A 9,126-nucleotide genomic window follows, 5' to 3' on the forward strand; every position below is an offset into this window, starting at 1 on the left:
GTTGGCAAGGCAGCACCTCAGAGGTGCCAAAGTCACAACACACTTACTACTTTCAAATAGAGTATAAATTACATCCTTTGATAGAAAAAAGTTAATCACTTAAAATAGGAGGTTCTTCTGTCTAGATAATTCATTTAAACAACCTAGACACATGGGGCCCAGAATGGAAATGAGGATTTATACCATATAGCTTAAGGTAATACACAGATACGTCACGGAGTATGTTGGGTAGTTAATAAAAAATACTGGCAGTGCTCACTTCTGTAGCACATATCCTAAAGTTGGAGTGATACAAAGAAGACTAGTATGGCCCCTGCGCAAGGATGACATGCAAATTCCATGTTTAAAAAAAAAAGTATTGGCAAAGTCCCTTAAGGGATGGGAGAAAAAATATGAAACTATTAAACTTTATCACTAGGGAAACCCCTGATTTTGTCTCAAATATTAGGGACACCCAAGTCAATGGGCCAAGCCTAGATCTTTTTGTTTTAAATATGTTTTTATTGAGTTATCTTCACACACCATACAGTCCATCCAAAGTGTATGATCAGCGCCTCACAATATCATCACTTACTTCTGTACTCATCATCATGATCATTTTTAGAACATTAGCATCACTCCAGAAAAAGAAATAAAAAGAAAAAAGATAAAACCCATACATCCTATACCCCTTACCCCTTCCTCTCATTGACCACTAGTATTACAATCTACTCATTTTGCTTTTTATGCCTTACCCCCTATTTATTTATTTATTTTCCTTATATTTTTTACTCATATGTCCATACCATGGATAAAGGGAACATCAGACACAAGGTTTTTTTTTTTTTACATTTTTTTATTAATTAAAAAAAATTAACTAACACAACATTTAGAAATCATTCCATTCTACATATGCAATCAGTAATTCTTAATATCATCACATAGATGTATGATCATTTCTTAGTACATATGCATCGATTTAGAAAAAGAAATAGCAAGACAACAGAAAAAGAAATATAATATAGAGAAAAAATAAAAATAAAAATAAAAAAATACAAAAATATATAAGAAAAAAATAAAAAAACAAAAACAAAACTATAGCTCAGATGCAGCTTCATTCAGTGTTTTAACATAATTACATTACAATTAGGTAGTATTGTGCTGTCCATTTTTTTTTTTTTTTAGAAATCATACCATTCTACATATGCAATCAGTAATTCTTAACATCATCACATAGATGCATGATCATCATTTCTTAGTACATTTGCATCGGTTTAGAAGAACTAGCAATATAACCGAAAAAGATATAGAATGTTAATATAGACAAAAAAAATAAAAGTAATAATAGTAAGAACAAAACAAAACAAAACAAAACAAAAACCTATAGCTCGGATGCAGCTTCATTCAGTGTTTTAACATGATTACTTTACAATTAGGTATTATTGTGCTGTCCATTTTTGAGTTTTTGTATCTAGTCCTATTGCACAGTCTGTATCCCATCAGCTCCAATTACCCATTATCTTACCCTGTTTCTAACTCCTGCTGAACTCTGTTACCAATGACATATTCCAAGTTTATTCTCGAGTGTCGATTCACATCATTGGGACCATACAGTATTTGTCTTTTAGTTTTTGGCTAAACTCACTCAGCATAATGTTCTCTAGGTCCATCCATGTTATTACCTGCTTCATAAGTTTATCCTGCCTTAAAGCTGCATAATATTCCATCATATGTATATACCACAGTTTGTTTAGCCACTCGTCTGTTGATGGACATTTTGGCTGTTTCCATCTCTTTGCAATTGTAAATAACGCTGCTATAAACATTGATGTGCAAATGTCCGTTTGAGTTTTTGCCCTTAATTCCTTTGAGTAGATTCCCAGCAATGGTATTGCTGGGTCGTATGGCAATTCTATATTCAGCTTTTTGAGGAACCACCAAACTGCCTTCCACAGTGGTTGCACCATTTGACATTCCCACCAACAGTGGATAAGTGTGCCTCTTTCACCGCATCCTCTCCAGCACTTGTCATTTTCTGTTTTGTTGATAATGGCCATTCTGGTGGGTGTGAGATGATATCTCATTGTGGTTTTGATTTGCATTTCTCTAATGGCCAGGGACATTGAGCATCTCTTCATGTGCCTTTTGGCCATTTGTATTTCCTCCTCTGAGAGGTGTCTATTCAAGTCTTTTTCCCATTTTGTAATTGGGTTGGCTGTCTTTTTGTTGTTGAGTTGAACAATCTCTTTATAAATTCTGGATACTAGACCTTTATCTGATATGTCATTTCCAAATATTGATTCCCATTGTGTAGGCTGTCTTTCTACTTTCTTGATGAAGTTCTTTGATGCAGAAAAGTGTTTAATTTTGAGGAGTTCCCATTTATTTATTTCCTTCTTCAGTGCTCTTGCTTTAGGCTTAAGGTCCATAAAACTACCTCCAATTGTAAGATTCATAAGATATCTCCCTACATTTTCCTCTAACTGTTTTATGGTCTTAGACCTAATGTTTAGATCTTTGATCCATTTTGAGTTAACTTTTGTGTAGGGTGTGAGATATGGGTCTTCTTTCATTCTTTTGCATATGGATATCCAGTTCTCTAGGCACCATTTGTTGAAGAGACTGTTCTGTCCCAGGTGAGTTAGCTTGACTGCCTTATCAAAGATCAAATGTCCATAGATGAGAGGGTCTATATCTGAGCATTCTATTCGATTCCATTGGTTGATATATCTATCTTTATGCCAATACCATGCTGTTTTGACCACTGTGGCTTCATAATATGCCTTAAAGTCAGGCAGTGCAAGACCTCCAGCTTCGTTTTTTTTCCTCAAGATGTTTTTAGCAATTCGGGGCACCCTGCCCTTCCAGATAAATTTGCTTATTGGTTTTTCTAATTCTGAAAAATAAGTTGTTGGGATTTTGATTGGTATTGCATTGAATCTGTAAATCAATTTAGGTAGGATTGACATCTTAACTATAGTTAGTCTTCCAATCCATGAACACGGTATGCCCTTCCATCTATTTAGGTCTTCTGTGATTTCTTTTAGCAGTTTTTTTTGTAGTTTTCTTTATATAGGTTTTTTGTCCCTTTAGTTAAATTTATTCCTAGGTATTTTATTCTTTTAGTTGCAATTGTAAATGGGATTCGTTTCTTGATTTCCCCCTCTGCTTGTTCATTGCTAGTGTATAGAAATGCTACAGATTTTTGAATGTTGATCTTGTAACCTGCTACTTTGCTGTACTCATTTATTAGCTCTAGTAGTTTTGTTGTGGATTTTTCCGGGTTTTCGACGTATAGTATCATATCGTCTGCAAACAGTGATAGTTTTACTTCTTCCTTTCCAATTTTGATGCCTTGTATTTCTTTTTCTTGTCTAATTGCTCTGGCTAGAACCTCCAACACAATGTTGAATAATAGTGGTGATAGTGGACATCCTTGTCTTGTTCCTGATCTTAGGGGGAAAGTTTTCAATTTTTCCCCATTGAGGATGATATTAGCTGTGGGTTTTTCATATATTCCCTCTATCATTTTAAGAAAGTTCCCTTGTATTCCTATCCTTTGAAGTGTTTTCAACAGGAAAGGATGTTGAATCTTGTCAAATGCCTTCTCTGCATCAATTGAGATGATCATGTGATTTTTCTGCTTTGATTTGTTGATATGGTGTATTACATTAATTGATTTTCTTATGTTGAACCATCCTTGCATACCTGGGATGAATCCTACTTGGTCATGATGTATAATTCTTTAATGTGTTGTTGGATAAGATTTGCTAGAATTTTATTGAGGATTTTTGCATCTATATTCATTAGAGAGATTGGCCTGTAGTTTTCTTTTTTTGTAATATCTTTGCCTGGTTTTGGTATGAGGGTGATGTTGGCTTCATAGAATGAATTAGGTAGTTTTCCCTCTACTTTGATTTTTTTGAAGAGTTTGAGGAGAGTTGGTACTAATTCTTTCTGGAATGTTTGATAGAATTCAGATGTGAAGCCGTCTGGTCCTGGACTTTTCTTTTTAGGAAGCTTTTGAATGACTGATTCAATTTCTTTACTTGTGATTGGTTTGTTGAGGTCATCTATGTCTTCTTGAGTCAAAGTTGGTTGTTCATGTCTTTCCAGGAACCCGTCCATTTCCTCTAAATTGTTGTATTTATTAGCGTAAAGTTGTTCATAGTATCCTGTTATTACCTCCTTTATTTCTGTGAGGTCAGTAGTTATGTCTCCTCTTCCATTTCTGATCTTATTTATTTGCATCCTCTCTCTTCTTCTTTTTGTCAATCTTGATAAGGGCCCATCAATCTTATTGATTTTCTCATAGAACCAACTTCTGGCCTTATTGATTTTCTCTATTGTTTTCATGTTTTCAATTTCATTTATTTCTGCTCTAATCTTTGTTATTTCTTTCCTTTTGCTTGCTTTGGGATTAGTTTGCTGTTCTTTCTCCAGTTCTTCCAAGTGGACAGTTAATTCCTGCATTTTTGCCTTTTCTTCTTTTCTGATATAGGCATTTAGGGCAATAAATTTCCCTCTTAGCACTGCCTTTGCTGCATCCCGTAAGTTTTGATATGTTGTGTTTTCATTTTCATTCACCTCGAGGTATTTGCTAATTTCTCTAGCAATTTCTTCTTTGACCCACTCGTTGTTTAGGAGTGTGTTGCTGAGCCTCCACGTATTTGTGAATTTTCTGGTACTCCGCCTATTATTGATTTCCAACTTCATTCCTTTATGATCCGAGAAAGTGTTGTGTATGATTTCAATCTTTTTAAATTTGTTAAGACTTGCTTTGTGACCCAGCATATGGTCTATCTTTGAGAATGATCCATGAGCACTTGAGAAAAAGGTGTATCCTGATGTTGTGGGGTGTAATGTCCTATAAATGTCTGTTAAGTCTAGCTCATTTATAGTAATATTCAGATTCTCTATTTCTTTATTGATCCTCTGTCTAGATGTTCTGTCCATAGATGAGAGTGGTGAATTGAAGTCTCCAACTATTATGGTATATGAGTCTATTTCCCTTTTCAGTGTTTGCAGTGTATTCCTCACGTATTTTGGGGCATTCTGGTTCAGTGCGTAAATATTTATGATTGTTATGTCTTCTTGTTTAATTGTTCCTTTTATTAGTATATAGTGTCCTTCTTTGTCTCTTTTAACTGTTTTACATTTGAAGTCTAACTTGTTGGATATTAGTATAGCCACTCCTGCTATTTTCTGGTTGTTATTTGCATGAAATATCTTTTCCCAACCTTTCACTTTCAACCTATGTTTATCTTTGGGTCTAAGATGTGTTTCCTGTAGACAGCATATAGAAGGATCCTGTTTTTTAATCCATTCTGCCAATCTCTGCCTTTTGATTGTGGAATTCAGTCCATTGACATTTAGTGTTACTACTGTTTGGATAATATTTTCCTCTAACATTTTGCCTTTTGTATTATATATATCATATCTGATTTTCCTTCTTTCTACACTCTTCTCCATACCTCTCTCTTCTGTCTTTTTGTATCTGACTCTAGTGCTCCCTTTAGTATTTCTTGCAGAGCTGGTCTCTTGGTCACAAATTCTCTCAGTGACTTTTTGTCTATAAATGTTTTCATTTCTCCCTCATTTTTGAAGGACAATTTTGCTGGATATAGGAGTCTTGGTTGGCAGTTTTTCTCTTTTAGTAATTTAAATATATCATCCCACTGTCTTCTAGCTTCCATGGTTTCTGCTGAGAAATCTACACATAGTCTTATTGGGTTTCCCTTGTATGTGATGGATTGTTTTTCTCTTGCTGCTTTCAAGATCCTCTCTTTCTCTTTGACCTCTGACATTCTAACTAATAAGTGTCTTGGGGAACGCCTATTTGGGTCTAATCTCTTTGGGGTACGCTGCACTTCTTGGATCTGTAATTTTAGGTCTTTCATAAGAGTTGGGAAACTTTCAGTGATAATTTCTTCCATTAGTTTTTCTCCTCCTTTTCCCTTCTCTTCTCCTTCTGGGACACCCACAACACGTATATTTGTGCGCTTCATATTGTCCTTGAGTTCCCTGATACCCTGTTCAAATTTTTCCACTCTTTTCCTTATAGTTTCTGTTTCTTTTTGGAATTCAGATGTTCCATCCTCCAAATCACTAATTCTGTCTTCTGTCTCTTTAAATCTGTCATTGTAGGTATCCATTGTTTTTTCCATCTTTTCTACTTTGTCCTTCACTTCCATAAGTTCTGTGATTTGTTTTTTCAGTTTTTCTATTTCTTCTTTATGTTCAGCCCATGTCCTCTTCATGTCCTCCCTCAATTTATCAATTTCATTTTTAAAGAGGTTTTCCATTTCTGTTTGTATATTCAGCATTAGTTTTCTCAGCTCTTGTATCTCTTTTGAACTATTGGTTTGTTCCTTTGACTGGGCCATATTCTCAATCTTCTGAGCGTGGACCGTTATCTTCTGCTGCTGGCGTCTGGGCATTTAGTCAGATTCCCCTGGGTGTTGGACCCAACAAGGTTGTAAGATTTTTCTGTGAAATCTCTGGGTTCTGTTTTTCTTATCCTGCCCAGTAGGTGGAGCTCGTGGCACACGTTTGTCTCATGTGTTTGGAATTGATCTCCCCAGTCACCGATCTCCGCGGCCTGGGGATTTCCGATCCAATTCTCTCCGTTGGTTCAGGGGCCGCGCGTGGTGGGGGCGTCAGCTGCCGCGGCTTGAGGGGACCCTGTGGCTGGTTGCTGGCCGCAGCGGGCCCGGGGAATTCACCACCGGACCAGGAAGCCACCCGCGGGGGGGGGACACCGCGGCTTGGATAGCCCTCTGATCCGAGACTCGTAGCCGCGGACTCAAAGCCGAGACTCGAAGCCGCCCGCAAAAGAGGGGCGCTGGCCGCCTCGGCTTGGGAAACTTGCCTCTCCGAGACTCTCAGCCGGCCCGGGAAGGAGGGAGGGAGTAGCTCTGGCCGCCGGAGCTGCCGCTGCTCAGGAAATCGCACGCCGCTTGGGGATCTCACCGCAGCCGAGTCTCGCAGTCAGACTAGCCAGTCCAGACTGGGGTACGCTGTGTGTCCATTCCCTGCCGTAGCCCCGGGAGCTGTTCTGCACTGTTTCAGTTCACCTAGTAGTTGCTTTGGAGGAGGAACTAAGACACACGTACCTTACTAAGCAGCCATCTTGGCACCCCCGGAAGTTCAGACACAAGGTTTTTACAATCATATTGTTACATTGTAGAAGCTACATAGTTATACAGTTGTCTTCAAGAATTAAGGCTACTGGAATACAATTCAACAGTTTCAGGTACTTTCCTCTAGCCATTGTAATATACCATAAACTAAAAAGGGTTATCTATATAATGCATAAGAATAACCTCCAGGATAACCTCACAACTCTGAAATCTCTAAACCTCTAAACGTTTATTTTGTCTAATTTCTCTCTTCCCCCTTTTGGTCAAGAAGGCTTTCTCAGTCCCGTAATTCCAGGTCCCTGCTCATCCCTCAGAGTCATGTTCACGTAGGGGGTAGGGCAGTGAGTTCACCTGTCAATCTGGCTTAGAGAGAGGCCACATCTGAGCAACAAAAGAGGTTCTCTGGTGGTGATTCTTAGGCATAATTATAAGTAGGCTTAGCTTCTTCTTCCTATGCAAGAGTAAGTTTCTTAGGGGCGAGCCCAAAGATAGGCTTGGCCTATCAAACAGGTTGTCCCCAATGCTTGCGAGAATATCAGGAGTTCCCCTAGTGGAGAAGTTTAACATTTCCTCCTTTTCCTCAGTTCCCCAAGGGTACTTTTAAGCCCTTGACCTTGAGGCTTGTTTTTGTGATGCTTATTTCTTTTTTACTTTTTTATTGTATAATATAACATATATACAAAGCAAAGAAAGAAAACAACAATTTTCAAAGCTGTACAGAAGTAGTTATAGGACAGACCCCAGACTTTGTCATGGGCTACCATACCATCCTATCAAATTTTTCTTTTAGCTGCTCCAAAATATAAGAAGACTAGAAGGAATAGTTTTTTTTTATCATCACCATTGATTTTCTTCTCTTTTTTGTGAAAAATGACATATATATACAAAAAAGCAATAAATTTCAAAGCACAACACAACAGTTAGTTGTAGAACAGATTTCAGAGTCTGGTATAGGTTACAATTCTACAATTCTAGGTTTTTACTTCTAGCTGCTCTAAGATACTGGGGACTAAAAGAAATATCAATATACTGATTAAGCATTCATATTCATTTGTTAAACCCTGCCTTCTCTGTATAACTTCATCATCTTTGAGCTTTCTCGCACTTGTTAGGGGTATTTGGGCTATGGCCATTCTAACTGTTTCATGTTAGAAAGGACTGTCAATATGTGGGGTAGGGAGGTAGAACTAGCTGATGTTCTAGAGAGGCTGGGTCCTTTAGGTTTCAGGACTTATCTGGTCCAGGGACCCATCTGGAGCTTGTAGGTTTCTGGAAAGTTACCCTAGTGCATGGAATCTTTGTAGAATCTTATATATTGCCCGGTCTTCTTTAGGATTGTCTGGAATGGTTTTGGTTGGGGTTTGGGTAGGTAGCAATATCTAGCTGAAGCTTACCATAAAAGTGGTCTCCGGAGTAGCCTCTTGATTCTATTTGAACTCTCTCAGCCACTGATACTTTGTTAGTTACATTTCTTTTCCCCTTTTTGATCAGGATGGTGTTGTTAATCCCATAGTGCCAGGGCCAGACTCATCCTTGGGAGTCCGCTCCCATGCTGCCAGGGAGCCCGCTCCCATGCTGCCAGGGAGCCTTTCACCCCTGGATGTCATGTCCTATGTAAGGGGGAGGGCATTGCTTTTACTTACAGAGTTGGGTTTAGAGAGAGTGTGGCCACATCTGAGCAATAAAAAAGGTCCTCCAGAAGTAACTCTTAGGCATACCTATGAGTAGGCTAAGCTTCTCCACTACCTACATAAGTGAAGCTCATTTCTGTAGCAGAGAATCTAAGCCTACCTATAGTTACGCCTAAGATTTACTTCCAGAAAAACTCTTTTTTTTTCATATTCATCTACTTTTATCCCATCACCTAATACAGCAATTTAATAACAGTTTAGTTTTTTTAATTGTATAAATTTAGTGTTTGTTTCAGAAGTAAATTTTATATTTAATGTTGGATTATTTATTAGTAAATAATATTTTATTATACTATTATTAGTTGTTTTTCTTC

General features: G+C 37.7%; 1 non-coding gene across 1 annotated transcript; it reads left to right on the forward strand.

Moving 5' to 3' along the window:
* The first annotated feature begins 251 nt into the window (after nt 1-251).
* On the forward strand, nt 252-359 carry LOC143662820 (U6 spliceosomal RNA). The gene has a single exon (XR_013165594.1). It is a non-coding gene; the product is annotated as a U6 spliceosomal RNA (small nuclear RNA).
* Nucleotides 360-9,126: the final 8,767 nt, after the last annotated feature.

Source organism: Tamandua tetradactyla, chromosome 18, assembly GCF_023851605.1.
Source record: "Tamandua tetradactyla isolate mTamTet1 chromosome 18, mTamTet1.pri, whole genome shotgun sequence".
Taxonomy (NCBI): Eukaryota; Metazoa; Chordata; class Mammalia; order Pilosa; family Myrmecophagidae; genus Tamandua; species Tamandua tetradactyla.